Source organism: Budorcas taxicolor, chromosome 6, assembly GCF_023091745.1.
Source record: "Budorcas taxicolor isolate Tak-1 chromosome 6, Takin1.1, whole genome shotgun sequence".
Taxonomy (NCBI): Eukaryota; Metazoa; Chordata; class Mammalia; order Artiodactyla; family Bovidae; genus Budorcas; species Budorcas taxicolor.
This window is the reverse complement of record NC_068915.1, coordinates 92,125,318-92,150,292: the sequence shown is the minus strand read 5'-3', so window position 1 is coordinate 92,150,292 and position 24,975 is coordinate 92,125,318.

The following is a 24,975-nucleotide window of genomic DNA, read 5'->3' as shown; positions in this document are numbered from 1 at the left end:
GAGACCTCAAGGACAATATCAAGGAGACTAATGTTTGCATGAAACAGGTCCCAGAAGGAGAAGAAAGAGAGAGCCTGAGAAAATATTTGAAGACATAATAGCTGAAAATTCCCAAACCAGGGAAAGGAAAGAGTCACCCACATCCAGGAAGCACAGCCAATCCCATACAGGATGAACTTCGTAGGAAGACCTTTTGGCTCCCAGAATTGAGAGTTAGGAGCTTGAGCTGTACTACTCTCCATCTCTCCAAGAGACAGGCCATGTCATCTCATGAGTCAGAATTGTTACAGGCATAACTGACTGATCATCAAGAAGCTGGGCTACTTTTACATGATGGGAGCAGGGAATAACGTATGTTAAGCCCAGGTGACCCTCTTGACCATCTCCTCAGACTTCCTTCCCTTGCCTCACTGTAACTCAGGTACGGGCAGCAGCTCGGGCTTGATAAGCATCTACTAGTGAGGGTTCAGACCACATTGATGATAGTTAGGGTCACACCACACCAATCTTCAGATGAGGTGAGAGCCATGAGTGAAGAGAATTTTCAGGGGAGAAGGGAGAAGACAGGTAGCAGTTGTGACCCAAGATCAAGCCCCCCAAGGTGAGCTGTGTTTCACCCCACTCACAGCCTCTGAAAGGGAGGGCGTGGGAACCATGATGGGCTGCTCTGCAGACCTGGTGGAGAAGGGGATCTGTGAGCACAAGGGGGCCCTGGTGACCATCAGACCACACCCCACGGGCTGTTTCCAACCAGTGACAGAGTGCAGCAGCGACCTGGGGAAGGTCCCTCCCTGGGAGACCTGGGTCTCCTGAGGGGTCATTTCTGGCCTCTCAGTTGCCATCGATGATACCAAGGCATTTAGTTTTGCAGCAGAATCTAGCTCACGTCCTATTCAACATTTCTTCCCTCTTTCCTTCACAGGGTTAGACCTGCATTGTAATCGATGGCTCCTACAGATCTGACTCATTGGGAAAGACTCTGATGCTGGGAGGGATTGGGGGCAGGAGGAGAAGGGGATGACAGAGGATGAGATGGCTGGATGGCATCACAGACTCGATGGACATGAGTCTGAGTGAACTCCGGGAGTTGGTGATGGACAGGGAGGCCTGGCGTGCTGCGATTCATGGGGTCGCAAAGAGTCGGACACGACTGAGGGACTGAACTGAACTGAACAGATACTCCAGTTCCCTCTAAATTTCCACTGTAGGCTTGTTTCTCACCACAAAAAAAAAAAAGGTTTCGAAATATCAATCCCCTCTTTGCCTCTACATAGCACAGATTGCAAAACAGTATAAACATTTAGATCCCACTTAAAATACCAACAAATGTATATAAGACACCTTTATATCTGTATAACTTATGCCTGCAGATGCCCCCAAAGCTGCTCCATTCAGAGCGACAACGACCACCAGGGGAGGGAGGGAGCAGGGGTACTCCTGAATGACCTCATCACTGTGGATATTCATTCATCCCATAATGAGAGGATAAGCCTGAGATAAGGATACTTCTTTCCCAAAGTTTGTCAAGAATAAGGATTAGGAGATAGGGGAACAATTTGCCAAGTTTCATCATATTTTCGTGGGTCCATTTCTTTTCAATTCTTCTGTTCTTGCCTTCTCATGTTCTACCATATGCAACTTCATTTTTCTGTTGACCCAGACGAGCTACATCAGGTATGGTTGTGAGTTGTCAGTTTGTGGCAGCCATCATTATCTCCATCCTGCCTCAAAAAGCAGATCACTGAGCATCTGAAATTTAAGTCGCTATAGGACTCAGCCGTCAGACCAGGGAAACCAGGACTCAGATCTGTTTCAGTAGATAGGAGGCTCACTGGATCCAGGTTGACTGTTACCTAGGCAACTCTATAGATCAATGCTAGCACAAGGGTTGATGTTAATATCCATGAGATTTCTCAACTAATCCTCTCTTTTGCATACTTTTTTTAAAGCTTTCTCCTTCCTTGCTGTAAGTTTTATCATTTCCAGACAGAAGTCCCAGAAGTGGTAGTGGATTCCTAAATTTCCTTGACTTGGAATATTCATGACAGATTGCTTCCAAAGCACTACTAATTACCTTGTCTCAAAAATGGCACCTATGTTGGTAAACTCAACTGTAAGCAGAATAGCCATATGGATATAGAACTTTTTATATTGGCCTTAGAATAGATTTTCCAACCTCTTTTGGGGTTTCTTTCCCTTTCTCCCCTGACCCATTGTGACTTAGTCTGAAAAGCCTTTAAAACACATTTCTACCACTTAAATCCCCAAATTTAAGCTGCAAATTGGTTTTAATACTGCAAACAATGGAGAAATCCAGTTTACTCTAATACCCACATCTTTGTAATGGTCCACTAAGCTCTATCACTTAGAATTGTTTTGCTTGCAAGTGACAGAAAAGCCCAACTGAAATTTCCTTGAGACAGGAATACACTGGCTTACAAAATGAAGATTCAAGGTGTTTGATCCACTGAGGCTGAATCAAGATGTCAGTTTTTCCGAGAAACAGACAGCTTTCTTTCCTCATCTCGCTTCAACTCCCAGTGTTTTTTCACATTCACTCCTCAGGGTACACATGGGGACCCACGTAAGACCCCAGGCTCCCACCTTCCAGGAAGCTCTCCCTTTCTAACAGCAAATGCTCTAGCCTTCATTATCATTCAAATATATTTTCCAAAAGGCCTTCTCAAAAAACAAAGTGGGCCTTTCTAGCAATCTCTTCTTGGATTATAGGGGCTGATTAGACAGCATGTCCCCCCCCCGGGTTAGTCATTATGGACACCGTCTATGGGAGGGAAAGTGGACACTCTAATACCCATGACCAAGACTAACAGGCTAGATTGAAACCAACTCACAACTTAGATGATTTCCTAAAACAAAGTCAGGGATATATGTGACTAAAAATGTGGGAATAAACAGGGAGGAAGGATCTGACAAGTCTCTTCTCTAAAACACACGCTCAGTAGGATGGCTGGCCTCTGAGTTCACACCTCCTTTCTCCCTGAGGTCATCCCACTCTGAAAATCCCAGGTCTAACTTTAACATTAACTCTCATCCTAAGGGCTTCCAAGGCAGCCCTAGTGGTAAAGAACCCACCTGCCAATGCAGGAGATGCAGGAGGCACAAGTTTGATCCCTGGGTCAGGAAGAGTCCCCAGAGGAGGGCATGGCAACCCACTCCAGTTTTCTTGCCTAGAGAATCCCATGGACAGAGAAGCCTGGCAAGCTACAGTCCCTGGGGTCGCAAAGAATCGGGCACAACTGAAGTGACTTAGGATGCATGCATGCATCATCTTTTGAGACCTGTTAGTTAGCCTCCATAATCAAGGGAAGGAGACAAAGTCTTAACTACCATTTGGTATTGGTTTACCTACTCAAAGCCATGAAGTTCAGCTTTATGATCTATTTCTAAGTTAACATTGGATAGGGGCAACACAGTTCACCAACACCTCCTAAGGTAATTGTAGATAAACTACAATAGTTACTGTGAGTTCTCTCATTCACATGGCCCCAAAGACGACCTAGTAACAAAATCTGCAAAACATCTAAGACACAGAAGTGCTTGCATTGTATTTCCAATAAGGTTCCCAACTACACATCCAGCCACTTGACCAGTTTTACAGAAGACTTACCGAGTTTAAACCTATCACACCAGGAACTGAGGCATAGAACGAAGAGGGAAAATGTCTCAATTTCAATTACAGCTGGATCAGAAACCGTTAAACCAGTTGATAACTCCTGATCCCCTGGGCTGGAGGAAAACTTGAAGATTCAAACTTTCCCTCAGAGGTAAGCAGGTTTCCAAGCCTCTTTGGAGAAACTCAGCAGTTGGCAACACAGCTCTAAACTTCTTACACTTCACGCCCTATTCCAATATCTACAGATCCATGTCCATACCAAGAGGGCCCTTGTAATAGACAGAAGAGCCAGATGAGAGCTGGCAAATACTAATAGTTTGGGCAGATGTAAAGGGAACTGTGAGACAGATACAGCCAAGGTCACTTTCTCTGTTCTGCCACCCTGCACTGGGTCCTAAGGAATCTCCTGTGAACACTGAGGGCAGAGCCTAGACTTGCACTCAGGCCTCCGACCTTCTTACCCACCAGAAACAGGAAGGAGGACTTCTCCCTAATCATGAGGCAGGGTCATGTCCCATGTGCACCCATCACATGGAGGTGCTGCCCAAGGTTCCCCAACCTCCTTCAGGGAATGAGTTGCCTCACGTCCTGTGAGGTCATCACATGTTACACCCAATGTGGCTGTGCCTTCAGAGGGCCTTGATGTCTCCCAGGAAATCTGATATTCTTCTCAGCTCCAGACCAGAGAGGAAAAAAAGGCATTTAGTCCCATCATGTCATAACCAACAGTGAGCTTCCCAGAATAGCTTCTGACATGTTAAATCGAGTATTTAAAAACACAACTAACTCTTGCCTCTTTCATTCCTCACATACCTTCTCTGCCAAGGTTTAATTTCTGCTCAGGACCACAGATCTCAGACTTTAGGTCTTGGCACACAAGCAGTTAGTATTCATAATGGTGGCGGACGAGATCGCCACATTCCAGGGCCACATGCGTGGATGTCAGCGGTGGCCACTCAGTCCTAACAGCCAGTAAATCACTGAGACAGATGAGGAAAAAAAATAGACAGTCCTTCTTGGATGCTCACAAGAGGTGGAGGTCCAGGGCAAACTGCGGCCCCCTAGATTGGAGAGACAGGTAAACAGAGCGAGCTCCTGCTAAAATGAGCAGGGGCTCAGGGATAAACCCAGGGAGAACCAGCAGGGGGAGGAAAACCTGAATTATACTTGATCAATTTCTGAAAGTTCAGGGCAGACACACTTGAGACTTAAAAACTCCAGTGGGACCCAGCCATAGGAGGCCTTCAGAATATCATGAGGGTTCCATGGACAAGTCCATGGGGTTGCAAAAAAGTCGGACATGACTGAGTGATTTTCACTTTCACTCTTCTCCACAGGACCTCAGCTGGGTTCCCACCGTGAAAATCTGAGTACAATCTGCTCTTGTGTCTGGCAGGGAAAGGAGAAAAAGCCATTTAGAAAGGTCAGAGCATTCTGTTAATAAGACCTACCCTCAGGGAACTAGTTCACCAGATTCTCACCTTCACATGAGAACTTATGTGGCCCAGAGGGAAATACCCAACTCCAGCTCACTCAAGCAGCTTGGCCCACCCTCAGAGGAAGAAAAACTACTGATTAACTCTTGTGAAGGTCATAGTTCCAAAGCACAGAAACTGAAACCCTTAGACCTCATCCTATGATAAGGGAGTACTTCTCCCATTTGTTACCCGACTAATCAAAGTTCTACTCAGAGTATTTTTACGCGATACATCACATCTTGCTATCACACACACAAAAATTGCAAGGTATAGCAAAAGACAAAATGATAGAAGAAAAAACACATTATCTTTTATATTACATCTATTATACCCCCCTTTTCTTCTGTCAATCCCTTGCAAGGCATGGTTTCCACCACATGGGCATTCCTCAGAACAAGCTTTCCAGAGAAAAATCTGATAATGGGCAACACGTGGGCACATTGGCCCTCAAAGTAGAACAAAATCCTGAGAACTTCAGCAACAAAACCAAATCATTCTTAATTCTACAGCCACACTAAGATAGGAGACAGTGTTGAAATCTTAAATTCTATCAAGAAAATGACTTCACTATTACAAGAAAAACAAAAATGACTTTCAAGAATGAGTTCAAAAGCTATAACATACACCCAGAATCCTGCTCCAACAAGCCCTTCCTTTGGAATATACTATGGAACAATCTTCAGAGCAACCAAAATGACTCTGAGACGCCAATATTTAGGCTACAGATGGTCTCCAGTTCATTAATACTACAGTTATACTTGTGTTCAGTGGAAACCACAGAATGAACCACTTTCCCTAGTCCCTGGAAGAAGAAAATAATGAAGACATCCTGTAGTTGCTGAGTCAGTCAATTAACTGTACCATCTCCACAGAATGGATGAGGTCACAGTTCATTTACATAAACATCTGAACCTGACCCTGTTGAATCTACATACCCTGAGTCTGCATATCACAGATATATGCCCATCCCTGTGATGACCTGGAGAACCACTTCCTGAAGTTACAAGGCCTTAAGAGGAGTGGCTTCCTGAGCAGACAGTGCAGATAAGACAAGCCCCAGACCAGCTGGGAAAGGCCTTTCAGAGATACTCAGCTTCAAGTTGAACAGGGTCACCTAGACTCAGCACAGTTCAACACTGTATTTCCTGTCTTCGCCTGACTGTTATCCAGGATCTTAGTGGTTTAGCCTCATGTCCACTGGGATATGATGCAGCTGGTTTCAAATCAACACTTCAATATCTGCATTACCATAACCAAATTATATTCTATTATTTGGTATTTTGGTTATGAATATAGTACTGTAGCTCTCTGGAACAAAAGATAGAAGGAGGACAGATTTTTCTCACCAATTTACCCTGTGATCTACTAGGAGAGGAGGTGCTTCCTGTCCCCACAACTTCAGGCCCTGCAGGATTAGTGGTTCTGACCCCCCAAAGAGGAAGACTTCCACCAGGAGGTACAGAACAGGATCCAGAGACCTAAAGCCACAATTGGTCAGGCTACGGACCTCATGCCAGGAGTCAAGTAGACCAGAGGAGTGGTAAATTAGGCAGAGATCACCGACCCTGAACATCACGAAGAAACCAGCTTCTGCTACACAAAGGGGGACCGTATATAGACTCGTTGGGTGTAAGTGGCTCTGTTAGTGAGACTGGTGACAAGTGCACTTACGCAGGAACCATCATGTGATTAGACAAAGTAGCCAAGGGCTTGGATGCTCCGTGGATATGTAATACATGTGTCCTCATATGAGTAAGCAGAGGGACTGGCAGAGGATCAAGAGGCATATAAAATGTGTAGTTAAAGAGGAAGATGAGTATCTATTACAGTCTAGAAACTCACCATGGCAGCTGTGGGAATAGTGGCTTCTCACACTAATCATCTTATTGTCAATTTCCTTGTACAGGTTGATTCTTTAAGTCAAGAGAAGAGAAGTACCCTCAATATGGGGCACAAGTGGTTCCAAATAGAACAGTGGTTCCAAGAGTGATCCAAGTAGACTGAGCAGACACTCGCAGAGTGAGCAGACCCACCCAGAGGAAACCTACAGACACATCCACGTGCCAGTGTTTCCTGTGTGTCTGTTCTGCCACAGGTCAATGCTGTGCAGGGCAGGCCAAGAGTCCTGGAGTAAGTGCCCCAGCAAGAACCCTCAGTCAGTGAGAAGTAGGTGGCCTTCCCTTTCAGAGTCTGCCTAGATCATTCCTCAGAATTGTCCCAGCAGAGGTGGCCCAAGTGATCCCCAGTGCTCATTCCACTCATGTGTGTGTAGTGGTTGACCTGCCTTCCCTGATTCACTTCTGTAACTCTGCGTTTCCTGGCATCACCTGCCAGGAATTGACTTGCATCCAAATACTCATCTCTCCTGGTTGCTTTTTAGGAAACCTAACTAGGCTGAAGTGAATCTGAATTGATTGATTGTAATTTAAAAAGGCTTTAACCCAAATGTAACTCAAATAATTGATATATTTGTCTGGGACTCAAAGGTAGAGGTCATTTGGCCATTTAGATATCAAGAATGCTGTATTTTTCCTAGCCTAGTAGAAGAATCATAAGCTTGTTAGGCCTGGCCTGTCTGCTTCTTGCCTGTCATATTCATTTATGAACATATGAGACTGATTACTTGGATATACAGATGACACCACCCTTATGGAAGAAAGTGAAGAGGAACTAAAAAGCCTCTTGATGAAAGTGAAAGAGGAGAGTGAAAAAGCTGGCTTAAAGCTCAACATTCAGAAAATGAAGATCATGGCATCTGGTCCCAACACTTTATGGGAAATAGATGGGGAAACAGTAGAAACAGTGTCAGACTTTATTTTGGGGGGCTCCAAAATCACTGCAGATGGTGATTGCAGCCATGAAATTAAAAGACGCTTATTCCTTGAAAGGAAAGTTATGACCATCCTAGATAGCATATTCAAAAGCAGAGACATTACTTTGCCAACAAAGGTCCATCTAGTCAAGGGTATGGTTTTTTCAGTGATCATGTATGGATGTGAGAGTTGGACTGTGAAGAAAGCTGAGCACCAAAGAATTGATGCTTTTGAACTGTGGTGTTGGAGAAGACTCTTAAGAGTCCCTTGGACTGCAAGGAGATCCAACCAGTCCATCCTAAAGGAGATCAGTCCTGGGTGTCCATTGGAAGGACTGATGCTGAAGCTGAAACTCCAATACTTTGGCCACCTCATGCGAAGAGTTGACTCATTGGAAAAGACCCTGATGCTTGGAGGGATTGGGGGCAGGAGGAGAAGGGGATGACGGAGGATGAGATGGCTGGATGGCATCACCGACTCAACGCACATGAGTTTGGGTGAACTCCAGGAGTTGGTGATGGGCAGGGAGGCCTGGCGTGCTGCAATTCATGGGATCACAGAGTCGAACATAACTGAGTGACTGAACTGAACTCATGTTCATTTAGGAGACAAGGGCAATTGAAACCCTGAAGATCAAAGATATCAAAACCGATGTAAGCAGAAAAATCACACAGAAACCAGAACAACATGAATGCTTAGTTATGCAAAGCTAAGAAGATGGTCAGGCTACAGAGGAAGAATTTCAGCACCCGTCCTTAAGTCCAAATGTTCTGTATGCAGATACAAGAATGGAAAGTAATAAATCTAATAGCACCTCAAATTACAACCAGACATTTGAAAAGTTAGGAAATATAAGGAAATCTCAGGAAAAGCTCATAGGTCAAAGGAAAGGAAGATCAAAGAAGGATTATGTCCTTCCTCCAAGAGTAGCCATAGACTCTCTGTACACAGATCTGTCCTTTCAGTATCCATAAGAAACAAGCTTTGGACTTGATCTCTACTGCAACAGGAGTCCCGGCATGTATCCCACAGGAAGTGTCTGCATAGTTAGTGGACCTCAGTGAATCCTTCGTGAGCGCCTGTCCTTTCCAGGTAGAGACTGCTTCCCATTCCCTTCTATGGTAGAAGAATGGCCCCCCAAGAGGTCTACATCCTAACTCCCCAAAGCCATGAACAGATTAGGAGACATGGAAAGAGAGAATTAAGACTGCAGGTGGAATTAAGGTTGCTCATCAGCAGAGCACAGAACAGGAAGATTATCCTACATTATCCCAGCTGGAAGTTACAGGCAGAGTCCTAAAACTAGGAGAGGGAGGCAGATGAATCAGAGTAATGGAATCTAGACCAGCCATCACTGGTGTTAAAAGCAGATGGGGCCAGGAGCCAAGGAACTCCAAGCCACTGTAGCTGGACAAATCAAGAAAAGGGATTAATCTCCCATCTAAAACCTCCCAAAAGAATGCAGCCCTGGCTACTAATTCATTTTAGCAAAGTGAAACTCTCCTCAGACTTACACACAAAATACTCTTTGTAGTTTGGGTCTAGTTTGTGGAAATTGAAGTGTATGCATAGAATATCGAGAAGGAAAGAAAGAGGGTTTCTTCTAGATGAGAGAACTGGGTTGTCTACAGAAAAAATAGGGGGAAACTACATGGTTTCAATCTTACACAGGATAAGTGAAAAAAATACAAGAAGGTAGGCAGCTAAATAAACCAAAACAAGTGAACTGAGAGAAATGTGATACACTCATGTCTAATAGTCCTAATATTAAAAAATGTTACAAATGAAATATTTAAAGTAAAACGTCAAAGGCCTGGCATAGGTCATTTTTAAGTGCCTATTAAGCACTTTGAAAGTACTCAATTTCCTTGTAGCAGAATAGTCTCGTTTCAAATTGAAGGACAGAAAAGATTAGAGAATGATGCAGGGTACCGGCTTGCTTTCAGGAATTCTTAAATGCCCTGGTAATAGGAATGCTTGAGCAGTTATTAAAGAATTGGAAAGTGCACCTACATTTTCAACATTCCACTCAAATTCCTTCAAATGCTCACCCAGATATAACAGAGATCAGGTACAGTCTCTCAGAGAGAAATACAAGGACACCCAAAGCTTCCACAATCAAAGCAGACACTACACTACTATGGTAGTAAAACAGCTTTCTCAGAGAACACTCCCAGCAAAGATGAGGACCTAGTGTTCTTAAGGAGTCGGAGTGGCTTCCCTGAGGGTAAGAATCTAGTATCAGCTAAGTAACCAAGAGCAGTTCCATTTACATCTCATTCACTGTACAGTGGATCCTTCTCCCTATAGGAGTCTCCATCAAGTGCTTCTACTTTGAAAAATAGTTGTCTTTGCACAGAGATCAGATCTCCTCTCCAGATCTTCTCTTGGTGGAGAAAACCAACCATCACTCCCCAGCATTCCCTGCTAGGAAACCCAGGAGTTCAATCAGTGAATTTTCCCACAGTGGCTACACCCACCACCAAATTCTGCTGATTACACCTCCTACTCAGCGGGCCATCACTCTTGTGGATGCTGCTAATGTTCTGCTGTGGTCCCTATGTGGGCACTGCATCTCTTCTAAATCTTTTCTGCTTCCATTAGGTCCTTACTGTTTCTGTCCTTTATCAAGCCCATTCTTGCATGAAGTGTTCCCTTGATAGCTCCAATTTTCTTGAAGAGATCTCTAGTCTTTCCCCTACTGTTTTCCTCTATTTTTTCGCATTCTTCATTTAAGAAGGCCTTCTTATCCCTCCTTGCTATTCTCTGGAACTCTGCATTCAGTTGGGTATATCGTCCCTTTTCTCCCTTGCCTTTTGCTTCTCTTCTTTCCTTAGCTGTTTGTAAAGTTTCCTCAGACAACCACTTTGCTTTCTTGCATTTCTTTTTCTTTGGGATGGTTTTGGTCACTGCCTCCTGTAGTGTTATGAATTTCTATCCATAGTTCTTCAGGCACTCTACCAGCTCCAATTCCTTCAATCTATTTGTCACCTCCATTGTATAATCATGAGGAATTTCATTTAGGTCATACCTAAATGGTCTAGTGATTTTCCCTACTTTCTTCAAATTAAGCCTGAATTTTGCAATAAGAAGCACATGATCTGAGTTACAGTCAGCTCCAGGTCTTACTTATACTGATTGTATAGAGCTTTTCCATCTTTGGTGGCAAAGAATATAATCAATCTGATGTTGGTATTGACCATCTAGGGATGTCCATGTGTAGAGTCATCTCTTTGATTGTTGGGAAATGGTGTTTGTTCTCTTGACAAAATTCTTTTAGCCTCTGCCCTGCTTCATTTTGCACTCCAAGGCCAAACTTGCCAGTTATTCTGACATCTCTTCTTGACTTCCTATTTTAGCATTCCAGTCCTCTATAATGAAAAAGACATCTTTTTTGGGTGTTAGTTCTAGAAGACCTTGTAGGTCTTCATAAAACCATTCAATTTCAGCTTCTTCAGCATTACTGGTTGGGACACAGACTTGGATTACTGTGATATTGAATGGTTTGCCTTGGAAACAAACAGAGACCATTCTGTCGTTTTTGAGATTGCACCCAAGTACGGCACTTTGGACTCTTTTGTTGACTATGAGGGCTAGTCCATTTCTTCTAAGGGATTCTTGCCCACAGTAGTAGATATAATGGTCATCTGAGTTAAATTCACCCATTCCAGTTCATTTTAGTTCACTGATTCCTAAAATGTTGATGTTCACCCTTGCCATCTCCTGTTTGACAATTTCCATTTACCTTGATTCATGGACCTAACATTCCAGGTTCCTATGCAAATTGTTCTTCACCACATCAGACTTTACTTCCATCACCAGTCACATCCACAACTGGGTGTTGTTTTTGCTTTGGCTCCATCTCTTCATTCTTTCTGTAATTATTTCTCCACTGTTCTCCAGTAGCATATTGGGCACCTATTGACCTGGGGAGTTCATCTTTCTGTGTCCTATCTTTTTGCCATTTCATACTGTATGCAGGTCAGGAAGCAACAGTTAGAACTGGACATGGAACAACAGACTGGTTCCAAATAGGAAAAGGAGCACATCAAGGCTGTATATTGTCACCCTGCTTATTTAACTTATATGCAGAGTACATCATAAGAAATGCTGGGCTGGATGAGGCACAAGCTGAAATTAAGATTGCCAGGAGAAATATCAATAACCTCAGATCTACAGATGACACCACACTTATGGAAGAAAGTGAAGAAGAACTAAAGAGCCTCTTAATGAAAGTGAAAGAGGAGAGTGGAAAAGTTGGCTTAAAGCTCAACATTCAGAAACTAAGATCATGGCATCTGGTCCCATCACTGCATGGCAAATAGATGGGGAAACAGTGGCAGACTTTATTTTAGGGGCTCCAAAATCACTGCAGATGGTGACTGGAGTCATGAATTTAAAAGATGCTTACCCCTTGGAAGAAAAGTTATGACTAACCTAGACAGCATATTAAAAAGCAGAGACATTACTTTGCCAACAAAGGTCCATCTAGTCAAAGCTATGGTTTTTCCAATGGTCATCTATGGATGTGAGAGTTGGACTATAAAGAAAGCTGAGCACCGAAGAATTGATGCTTTTGAACTGTGGTGTTGGAGAAGACTCTTGAGAGTCCCTTGGACTGCAAAGAGATCCAACCAGTCCATCCTAAAGGAAATCAGTCCTAAATATTCACTGGAAGTACTGATATTGAAGCTGAAACTCCAATACTTTGGCTACCTGATGCGAAGAGCTGACTCATTTGAAAAGACCCTGATACTGGGAAAAATTGAGGGCAGGAGGAGAAGGGGATGACAGAGGATGAGATGGTTGGATGGCATCACCAACTCAATGGACATGAGTTTGGTTAGGCCCAGGAGTTGGTGATGGACAGGAAGGCCTGGCATGCTGCAGTTCATGGGATCACAAAGAGTCAGACATGACCGAGCAACTGAACTAAACTGAACTGAACTGTTCATGGGGTTCTCAAGGCAAGAATACTGAAGTGGTTTGCCATTTCCTTCTGCACTGGACCATGTTTTTGTCAGAACTCTCCACCATGACCAGTCTGTCTTGGGTGGCCCTACACAGCATGGCTCATTGTTTCATTGAATTAGACAAGGCTGTGGTCCATGTGATCAGTTTGATTAGTTTTCTGTGATTGTGGTTTTCATTCTGTCTGCCAATGCAAAGACAGGGATCATGAAATCAGTTCCTGAAAACATCCAACTATCTAAAGACCCATCCCACCAGATTCCCTGGAGCACAGAGTGCCTCACTCTTCACCCTGAACTCCCTCAGGGGTTTTTGAAGGTCGACAGCTGCAGCAGGAAAGGGGTTCAGTCTCCGCAGAGGCAGAGGGCAAATGCCCTCGTTGTTCAGTCACTGGCAAGTGCTCTTGGCAAGCGCCAGCTTGTAGTTGACACTGAGGTCCCTGTCTGGATGCTGGCTGCCTACACAAAACCAGGCCCTGCTGCCACCTCTATGACATGCTCCCAGAAAGAACCACTATCCTTCTTCAATCAAGTGGCCTAAGAAACAATTGTCGTCTCCCAACCAATCCATGTTATCTCTTTAGCGCCAAAAAGCCTGTAAGCCAAAGGGAGTCAGAAGTGCAAACTTTGTTTTTAAATAAACTACAGATCACCCCTGGGGTTTATCTGATCCCCTCACCTGCACTTTCAACCGGGAAGAGGCAGAAACTCAGAAATCTGAGGAATTTATCCAAAGGCAAAGTCATAGGGAGTCAGAAGCCTCAGTGAGTCTAGACTCCACAGTCTACTCAGAAGAAGACCAGTTCACATGCTCTAACCTGTTTTGACCCATTTAGTCACATAAGCCAGGTTGCCGGGGCCGGGGGGAGTGGCAGGCAGGGAGGGTATACCAAGAGATATCTAGATACTAAGTACAATATCTAAGGGCCAGATCATGGTTTTCTGTGGCAAAAGTTGAAAGGTAAGTTCCTTTTTTTTTTAACTGAGAAAAGAGAAACCTCTGTTAGCATCACTAGTAGTGGTTTGGTGAAGAGAGTTCTGTTACACTTGGTAGGTGAATACCAACTCTAATACCAAAGCATCTTTGACCCACACCACACGTGTGGCAGCCTTGACAATGTACCTCTGGGTCTTCCTACTTAAGAGAGAGTAGCTGAGCCACAGCTCCGGCTGCTGCTCTATAAACCAGCTTCATATAAAGGATATGGTGAATATATACTGATTTCTGGGCAGTGGGCAAAGGCCCAGCCTTCTGATCAGGGTCTGGGTGGAGAAGGACCAGAAGATGAAACAAAATGTAGGGAAGGGCATGTGGACGTATAAAGTACACAGATTTTCATATCCACTACAAAGTACCCATCACAGAAGAGGCATGCTATGACCAGACAGAGAAACTGCCTCTGCCTGTTGACATCAGCAAGCCTTCTATGGGCAAATGAATGCAGTGGTCACAATTGCAGACATGGGGGTACTTTAGCACCAAATAACCTAGCTAGACTTTCTCTGGAACATGACATTCTGCCATTCCCTCTGAAAGTCAAACTTGTCAGGCACTGTCTGAGCTCTCAATGTGGCAGGATTTGTAAAGACTGCCAGCCTGTGACTTGGTAGCCAGCTAACTACTTCAACTACATGGAGGCCTTTCCATTAGAGAAAAGCTGTATATGAAGCCACCCATGAATGGATTCCTAATCTTGGTGTGGGTTAGTATTTCCTGCCTGTAGAGCCTCGAGCAGTACCACTTTCTGGGGGCTTCTGCAGCGCTCCAGCCACAGGCATGTACCCTGTTAAAGAATACACCTTACCAGTTATCACTTCAGAAAAAAGAAGGTACAGAATGGGCCCCTGATCATGGAGTTCATGGCCCTATTACAAAACAGCACTCAGAAGAGACTACTCTTTAAGTAGAAAGTCGAAAAAATTTCAGAAAGCTTGGTAGATGCACTAACTTGGGTAACCTAAGCTGTAAGTTTAGGATTGTCCTTTAAGAAGCAGTCTTTACATTAAAGAGCATCTATGTGCTCTTGTATCCCTACTAGAAAGACCTTTAGGGTCCAGTAATCAGGAGGTAAAACTTGACCTCTCTACTACCCTTCACTCCAAATGACATGAAGGGGCATTTCATGAGTCGTTGTTGTTGGCAAAACTGACTGATCAAGAGGCTGGGCTACATTTACATGATGGGAGCAGTGAGTAATGTGTATTGAACAAGAGTGATCCACTTTTCAAGTGATCAGACTTCCTTTTCTTGTGTCACTGTAGCTCAGATACAGACAGCTGTTCAAGCTGGAAAAGGGTCTACTAGTGAGGATTCACACACTACAGATGATACTTAGGGTCACACCACACCAATCTTCAGATGGAGTGAAAGCCAAAACTCTCTCCAGCAGAGAGTTTTGAGGAGAAGGGCTATCAGTCATGACCCAAGTTCAAGCCCCCAAGGGGAACTGTATTTCACCCCACTCACACCCTCTGAAAGGGAGGGCATGGGAACCATGAGGGGCTGCTCTGCGGACCTGGTGGAGAAGGGGATCTATGAGCTCAAGGGGGCCTCTGGTGACCATCAGACCCACACCCCATGGGCTGTTTCCACCCAGTGACAGAGTGCAGCAGGGACCTGGGGAAGGTCCCTCCCGTGGAGACCAGGGTCTCCTGAGGGGTCATTTCTGATCTCACAGTTGCCATCGAAGATACCAAGGCACTCAGTGTTTCAGCACAGTCTAGCTGACTTCCTATCCAACATCCCTTCTTTCTTACCTTCACAGCGTTAGACCAGCATTATGGTTATGGCACCTACAGATATTCCAGTTCCCTTTAAATTTCCACTGCAAACCTGTCTCTCAACACAAAAAAATTTCTCATCCCATCCTGGCATTTGCCTCTCAGAGAACTCAAACCTACAGAAGAATTCTTCAAACCTCACCAAAATCTTCAGCAGCATATACAGGACAAAGCTATATCTGAATATATTGTACCCTAAAGATACCCAGTCACTGGAACAGTGACCACCTAGGGCAGGGGGTGCAGGTGTAACTCCTGAATGATCTCATCACTGTGGATATTCATTTATCCCTTACTGATGGGATGCCTGAGATAAGGACACTCCTTTCCCAAAGTTCCTCAAGGATAAGGATTAGGAGACAGGGGAACGATTGGTCAAGTTTCCACCTCACTGTGTTTGGGTCCAGTCCTTTTGGGTTATTCTGTTCTTGTCTTCAGTTTTCACCAGGTGCCACTTCATTTTCCCATTGACCCACATTAACTCGCAACCACCCCAGATGTAGCTGCCAACATGTGACAGCCGCCAACATCCTCATTGTGCCTCAAAAAGAGGCGACTGTGGACATCTGAAATTTAAGTGGCTAGAGGGACCCAGCCTGACCAGGGAGACCAGATCAGAGCTGTTCCTTTAGATGGAGGCTCACTGGATCCAGACTGACTGATAACTAGGAAACTCTGTAAGACCATAGCTAGCACAGACCCTGGTGTTAGTAACCATGACATCACTCACCTCATCCTCTATTTGGTATCTGTTGCTTCTGTCTGGGGGCTTCCCAGGTGGTGCTAGTGGTAAAGAACCCTCCCGCCAATTCTAGAGACTTGAGACATGTGAGTTCGATCCCTGGATTGGTCGGGAAGATCCTCTGGAGGAGGACATGGCAGCTCACTTTCTATTTTAAGATTTTTTCTTCCTTGCCTCAAGTTTCATCATTTCTAGACAGAAGTCCCAGAATCAGGGAAGGCTTCCCAAGTTTGCTAGACTTGTATTATTAAAGACACGCTGTCTTTGTAAAAATAGCACCATTATTTGTAAACTCAGTTATAAGTAGGATAGCCTTATGGATATAGGCTTTTTAACACTGGCCTTGGACAAGACTTGCCAGCCTCCACTTGAGGGTCTTTACATTCTCCCCCTGCCCCATTATGAACTTACTCTGAAAAGCCTTTAACATACATTTCTACTACATACCCCAAGTTTCTTAAGTTGCAAGTCAGCTTTCATATTGTAAACAATGGAATAATCCAGTTTATTCTAATTATCAACATTTTTGTGATGGTCCACTGAACTCTGTCACTTAGGATTATTTTGTTTGCAAATGATAGAAAACTCCAACTATAATTTATTTGAGTCAGGAATACACTGGCTTACAAAATGAAGAAGCTAGGTGTTTTATTCACTGAGGCTGAATCAAGACATCAGTTTTTCCAAGAACCAGACAACTTTCTTTCCTCATCACTCCTCAGCTCTCAGTGGTTTTTCATATTTACTCTTCAGTGTCAACCTGGGGGACCCACACAAGACTCCAGCTCCCACCTTCTGGGAAGGATCTCCCTTCCTAACAGTGAATGCTCTAGCCTTCATTTTCATTCAAATATATTTTCCAAAAGGTCTTCTCAGAAAACAAAGTGCAGCTTTCCAGCAATCTCTCTGGGTTGTAGGGGCTGATTAGACTGAATATCCCTCCCTGAGTAAGTCACTGTGGATATCATCTATAAGAGGGAAGTGGGACTCTCTAAGAGTTGAAGCCAGTCAGAACCTTGACTGAGACTCACTGGGACTGGAAGGAAACCAGGGAACAGATGGTTTCCTAAAACAAAGTCAGGGGGTGTGTGACTGATAATGTGGAAGAAGGATCTAGTATGTCTCCTCTCTAAAACTAGCTCACAGTAGGATGGCTAGCCTTCTAAGTTCACACCTGCTATCTCCCTGAGGAGATTCCACTCTGAAAACCCCAAGTCTAGCTTTGACATTAACTATCATTCTTTGAGACCTGTTAACCTCCGTGATCAAGGGCAAGGACACAAAAAATCTTAACTACCTTTCGATGTTGGTTTACCTACTCAAAACCATGAGGTTCCATTTTGTGATCAATTTCTAAGATGATTTTGGATGGGGTTATCATACTGCAGCAAGACCTCCTAAGGAAATTGTAGATAAACTTCAGTAGTTACTGTCGGTTCGCTCATTCATACGGCCCCAAAGATGACCCAGTAATGAAATCTGCAATACATCTAAGGCAGAACAGTGACATTCAGCCGCTTGACCAATTTCAGAAAAGACTTGAGTTGAAACCTATAAGACAAGGAACTTGGGCATAAAGGTAACATAAAATTTCTCAGTTCCAACTACAACTAGAACCATTAAAACAGCTTGACCCCATGGGATGGAGGAAATGTGAAGTTTCAAACCCTCCCTCAGAACTAAGGCTTTCAACTGTCTTTTAGGGAACTCAGTGGTGGTCTAGGAGAAGACTTAAGTTCCATGCCCAATTCCAAAGTCTGCAGATCCAAGTTCAGCTCAAGAGGATCCCAGTAACAATCATAAGGGCCCAGACAAGGCCTGGCGTATAGAGTATCTCAGACAGTAGTAAAGATAACTTGAAACAGATACAGCTCACAGCCAAAGTTGCTTCCTCTGTACTCCCAACCTGCACTGGTCCCAAAGAATCTCCTCCGCACCCCTGAGGACAGAGCCTCAACTTGCACTCAGGCCTCAGACCCTCTTGTCCACCATGAACAGGAATGAGGACTCCTCCCTGACCACGAGGCAGGGTCACGTCCCACATGTACCCATCACATGGGGATGCTGTCCAGGGTTCCCTAACCTCCTTCAGGGAATGAGCTGCCTCATGTCCTGTAAGGTCATCACATGTTACACCCAACATGGCTGTACCTTCAGAGCAGGGCACCTTTGCATCTCCCACAAAAGTTGGTCTTTGTCTCACTCCCTGCCCAGTGAGAATGAGAGCACACAGTCCTGCCATGCTGTAACAGAAGCTATTCTGGGAAGAACCCTGTCTGATATGTACAAATATTTTCAAAGAAAGTCATCTCTTTGACCTGTCTACTATCCATCACTCCAAATGACACAAAGGGGCATTTCATAAGTCCTTGTTGCAGGCAAACTATTGGCCAACTATTCCTTCTTTTGTTCTTCACATTTCTTTTATTTCAAGGTTTATTTTCTTCTGATTATGGAACACAAGCAGGAGTACATTGAAGATGGTGGAAAAAGAGATTCCCACATTCCAGGGCCACATGCATGGAGGCTAGAGGGGGCCACTCAGTCCTAACAACCAGTAAGATACTGAGAATGAAAAGAAAAGGACAGTCCTTCCTGGACGCTCACAAGAGGGGAAGGTCCAGGGCAAACTGCCGACCCCTAGGTTGGAGAGACACACAGGTGAATACTGGGAGTTGCTACATTTGTTGGGCTTTCCAGGGGGTGATCGTGGTTAAGAACCCACCTGTCAGTGCAGCAGATGTAAGAGACGTGGGTTCAATCTCTGGATGGGGAAGATGCCCTGGAGGAGGGCATGGACACCCACTCCAGTATTCTTGCCTGGAGAATCCCATGGACAGAGGAGCCTGGCGGGCTACAGTCCACAGGGTTGCACAGAGTTGGACGTGACTGAGCAGACACATGCAGGCACTGCGCTTGTGCTGAGAACCCACAGGGAGAACCAGGAGGGTGAGAAAAACCTTGACCAGTCCCTGGAGGGGCAGTGCAGACACCCCGGAGAGTGAAACACTCCAGGTACTGAAATACCCAGCCTCAGGGAGCCCCACAATCCCATGAGGTTTCCCTGCAGGACACTGACTATGTTCCCACAGCAACTGCCCGCAAACAAATCAGCTCTTGTGTCTGGCAGGGAAAGGAGAAGTGGAACCAACTAAAAGAGGTCACATCACGCTGTAAAAAATACAAGAGAGCTTAAGGCAGATGGTTCTATAATAGAGCCTGAACCTACTTTTGGCCAATGGCAGAGAAAAAACATCTTCCATGTTAGTCCCGACTTCCTGGCTCTAAGAAGAGCGTGTTGATCTTAGTCATTCTGTACAAGCTCCAGAAGTGACATTTGAGAGGAATGCAGACCACTGTTGAAGTGTTCTCTAAACTGGTCCCCCAAATTGGAATCCGACAGATATATTTCTTCTGCAATAGTTTCTTGATTCCCTAACATGACGTGGGTGAAGTACATGGCAGTTGCTGGCAACCTGCTCCTCTGTGAGTCTCCAAGTCCTGCTGGGAATAGGACTGACTCTAGTTCCCATGGAGCTCCTTTCTGCCCCGCCAGCATCCAGTAACGAGCGCTCCGGTTCCATGGTGGGGGCTCTGTAGGAAAGGCAGGGGCTCTTGGGAAGACACCTGAGCTGAGCACACCCCTGTGAAGAGCAGGCCAGAGACTGTGGAGGATGCTCCTTTCACAGAGTCGCTAGATACGGAGGACTTGGAAATGCACCCCCCAGATCTTCTTCAAAGAAGGGGGCTTTGTTGCAGCTGCTCAGCTGGACGGCAGCTGCCTCCAGGTCTCATCTCCCTCGGGGTTTGCTTCACCCCAAGGATGTGCCCTCCGCCTGACAGCCCACATCTAATTCCTGACTGCAGAGCCCAAATAACAGTCATTTCAGGCCACTGTGGGGCAACTCTAATGGGTCATATACGTGTTGATGCCCCTCTGGGTCAAGTGTCAGTGAGGACCAACACAGCCAGTGTGAGTAGTGGGAGCTGAGTGTCCAGATCACCACATTCCTACCACTAGAATACGCAGTAATCGAAACCAAACCTCTCTCTTCCATGAGACCTGAAATAACGTAGATGCGCTTTCTGCTCATGTAAACTTCATGGTGTCTCTAAAACCACTCTCAACAAGTCAGAACTGGGCAGTACACCCAGAGCAACACCCAAGCTCAATTAACTCAAGATATTTACCTCTCACTTCCAGATTTAGTAACATTTAGATTCTAAACTCCTAGGCTGTTAAAAAAAAAAAAACCCATAGGATTTTACAGGATAAAAACCACTCTAACTCATATAGAGCACTGTACTAGCATTCTTCATTTTCCACCCTATTGGGAAGAGCTAAGAAATTTCTTCTGAATGAATAGAGACATCTCTTCATCAAAGAGTTCTCTCTTCCACAGAGATACTGCTGACAATCTGATTTCACCATGCATGTTTTGTTTTAATGATTGGCACGCCACTCTAATGAAGAGTCACCATGCAAGCAAAATGCACCTGAAGGAGCCTGGGATGCGGGGGGTGGGCCCCCAGTGAGTTCAGCCGTCCACAAGCACAGCACTGGGTGGCATTGAGCTGCAGTCTTCTGTTTCCCATTACGGCCCCCACCTCATGCTCCCATGGCTTAATTTGCTGTACTTTATCCACAATCTTCCCCACATGAGGGAACTGAGTGAGCTCTGCTGCTGCTAAGTCGCTTCAGTCGTGTCCGACTCTGTGCGACCCTATAGACGGCAGCCCACCAGGCTCCCCCACCCCTGGGAGTCTCTAGGCAAGAACACTGGAGTGGGTTGCCATTTTCTTCTCCAATGCATGAAAGTGAAAAGTCAAAGTGAAGTCGCTCAGTCTTGTCCGACTCTTAGCGACCCCATGGACTACAGCCTACCAGGCTCCTCCATCCATGGGATTTTCCAGGCAAGAGTACTGGAGTGGGGTGCCATTGCCTTCTCCAGAATGAGCTCTAGAGGATGAGAAAACTCCCATGTGTGTGGAAGAGTTATATGCAGTAAATATCTGAAAGGTAGATGTACAAAAGACATTTAGCCACACACTGAATTCCTTCTGATGCCACATTTTTGTCAATGTTTAAGAGAAAAAGTAGAGTGACGAAAGAGCGCTGGACTCTGTGGGAGAAGGCCAGGGTGGGACGATTTGAGAGAACAGCACTGAAACATGTATATTACCATATGTGAAATGGATCACCAGTCCAGGTTCGATGCATGAGGCAGGGCACTCAGAGCTGGTGCACTGGGACAACCCTGAGGGATGGGATGGGGAAGGAGGTGGGAAGGGGGTTCGGGATGGGGGACACATGTACACCTGTGGCTGATTTGTGTCAATGTATGGCAAAAGCCACTACAATGTTGTAATTAGCCTCCAATTAAAATAAATGAATTTAAAAAAAATTTTTAAAGAGGAAAAGTGAAAGAGTTGGTTTTTTGAAAAGGAATCAGGCTTCTCAAGCACGGGTCCTTTCGAAAATGTGACATTCTCCGTTACTGTGACACCACCTCGGTGCGTCCCATTGTTACCTAAGAGCCCACTCCTCCTCCTCAAATCCTCAGTTCTGCTCTAGGCTTCAAAGGCTATGCCTGCACTGAGGTGTTCTTTCTGTCAAAGGACTTCAGCTTTGCATTAGCACCTTGAGAGTCAGTTTCCTTTTAGCTTATGCTTCATTTTTTTCCCCTCCAAAACCACCTCCATCCGTGGTTGTATAACCAGGATATCCTTTAGGGTTGAGGATTCCCAGCCTCTGGGATCTATTGCCTGATGATCTGAGGTGGAGCTGGTGTAATAATAGAAAGGCATGGAAACAAATAAAAGATCCCAATAAAGTGTACAATAAATACAATGTGCTTGAATCATCCCGCAAAACACCCCCTGCCTTCCCTCCATTAATGGAAAAATTGTCTTTCACGAAACTGGGCCCTGGTGCCAAAAAGGTCGGGGACCACTGCATTATGGCCATCATAGTCAACCACTCCCCGCAAACCCTCCAGGAAGCTGCCCAGCTGAGACTTCCAACTCACAGCTGCTCACGGAACACAGCTCTGCTGCGTGATCCAGTGCTGCCATCTCCTGGCCAAAACACTGAACTCAGTCCTAGGTTGTTAATTGCACACTTGACCTTTGGGCTTGCCGGGATTTCCCAATCTGCTCTGCCAGCTAGGATGGGAGAGGAACTCAGGTCCACCCACATCTCATGAGGCATAGAACATCTTACAGTAGATTAATAACAGCTTGAACCCAGAAACCTCGTTGTTTTCAGGTTCTTAAGTCACTTCCCTCAGTGAGGAAGATGAGCGTTATATATTGATCCTCTGGTCAGAGGAGCCACGTGAAGGGGTCAGGAGAAGTGCTCTGTGGCTTTCAGGTGTGGCCTTGCCTTCACAGGTGCTTTCCTGGTGGCTCAGATGGTAAAAAATCTACCTATAATGCTGGAAAACCAGGTTCAATCCCTGGGTCAGGAAGATCCCCTGGAAAGGGGGAATAACTATCCATTCAAGTATTCTTGCCTAGAGAATTCCATGGACAGAGGACTCTGGTAGGGTATAGTCCGTGGGGTCCCAAACAGTCAGACACAAATGAGCAACTGACACTTTTTCCTTCACGTAGAGTACAAGCTACATTCAGGGTCCTTTGAAGGTAAAGTTGATTCCCGAATGATAGCATATGGAAAACAGACACTTTGATGTAAAATCTGATACAAATACAGAGCATCTCTTATGGATCTGAGTGCATAGGTGACTTCTGCTTCCTCCAAAGACAATGAAAGGCAGCTTTACTACCTAGGATCAGAGGATCTTCTACCAAGTATCTATCTTAACCAAGGCCGAGTCTTTAACAGCCCACTACATACAAGTTCAGTTTGAAATGTAGGTACAAAGGACTTAAAACAATTTTTTTACACCATATCAGTAACATCAGTAATTTGCCATGCCATCATCGGACAGAAGGGCCTTAATGGCTGCATCCCCATGTATATCCAAGTGTCCACTGTAGATGAATGAGCCCAGGCTCCTCCAACTAGACTCATAGGCCTGCCTGTGATCTAGGATCCTTCCAGGGACCTAGAAGTTCTCAAGATGGTTTATAGCACACTGATTCAAGAGACTAGATAGGCAGGTATGTTGTATTTCTTCCAAGACCACACAAGTCTGCTTATACCTCTTATAGAAATCTACCCAGCGTTAGAAAGGTCATATCTCAGGAAATTAGGATAAACCAATTCTGAGCAGCAGGAGGAGGCGGGCCTTCTTTTACATGATAGGAATAGGGAAGAATGTGTGTGGAAACACACAAGTTTGGGATCTCAATGAGATACTAAAGCTGTGATCCGCTTGGATATGTCCTTACACTTCTTGCCCCGTCATACTTGACACACTCAGTAGCCTGGACTTGAAAGGGTGTGAATAGCAAGGATTAAGGCCCCTTATGATGCTGGTCCTGGTCACACCAGACTTTAGATCAGGTGATAGCCAGGGGTGAAGAGAGTTTAGACTGGAGAAGGGAGAAGACAGATATCAATTGGGAGCCAAGACCAAACCCCCCAAGGGGAGCTGTGTTTCATCCTCTGCAAGGGAGGCCTTGGGAACCATAATGGGCTGTTCTGTGGATCTGGTAGGGAAGTAGATCTGTGAACACCAAGGTGGCCATTGAAGACCACACCTGTTTCCAGCCAATGACTAAGTGTAGCAGGGGCCTGGGGAAGGCCCATCCCTGGGAGACCTGGGTCTCCTGCGGGGTCATTCCTGGTCTCTTAGCTGCCAAGGCTCTCTCCACTGTTTCTCCCTTCTTTCCTTCATAGGGTCATACCTGCCTTGTTCTAATGTCCCTGCTAGAATCCTGCAGCTCCTCTTCAGTTTCCTTTATTTTTTTCTGAAAAATTTTCCTTAATGAATCTCATTTTGACACCTGCTTCTCAGATAACAGAAACAATATACAATTTTGGGGTCTCGATGAAAGACTAAATCTGTTCAATACATTCAGCTGGGACGACGAGTTTCTGTGTCCCTGTAGTTGTCTACAAGGCTATTTCATTCAGAGTGAAGATGACATCTCTCTAAGGCAGAAGAGGAGGCCAGGCACAGCTCCCAAGTTACCCTGACACTATGGCTGTTAACTTTACCCCATACTGATGTGTTACATGAGGCATGTGGGTCCTCCTTTGTAAGAGTTAGCCTCTAGCCCTTCCAATCCTAATATTGTGCTATTGGCCACATTGCCACCTCACGTTTGCTCATGACCAATTATCCTGGATTCTTCTGTTCTAGTATGCTCATTCTATCATCTGCTGTTTCTCTCTCCAATTGACCTAGATCAACTCATGCCTTTCCTGGGTGCAGTTATCTACTCGTGGTCATCCCCCTTGGTGTCTACATCCAGCTTCAAGAAGCTAATCACTAAGTATCCAAAAAAGGGGCTGGAGGAACTCAGACTGACCAGGGGAGCCAGGACTCAGATCTACACCGTCAGGTTGGACGCTTACTAGATCCAGGCTGATGGGGCCCTGGGCAACTGTATACCTTCAACGCTATCACAAGGGCCAGTATTATTA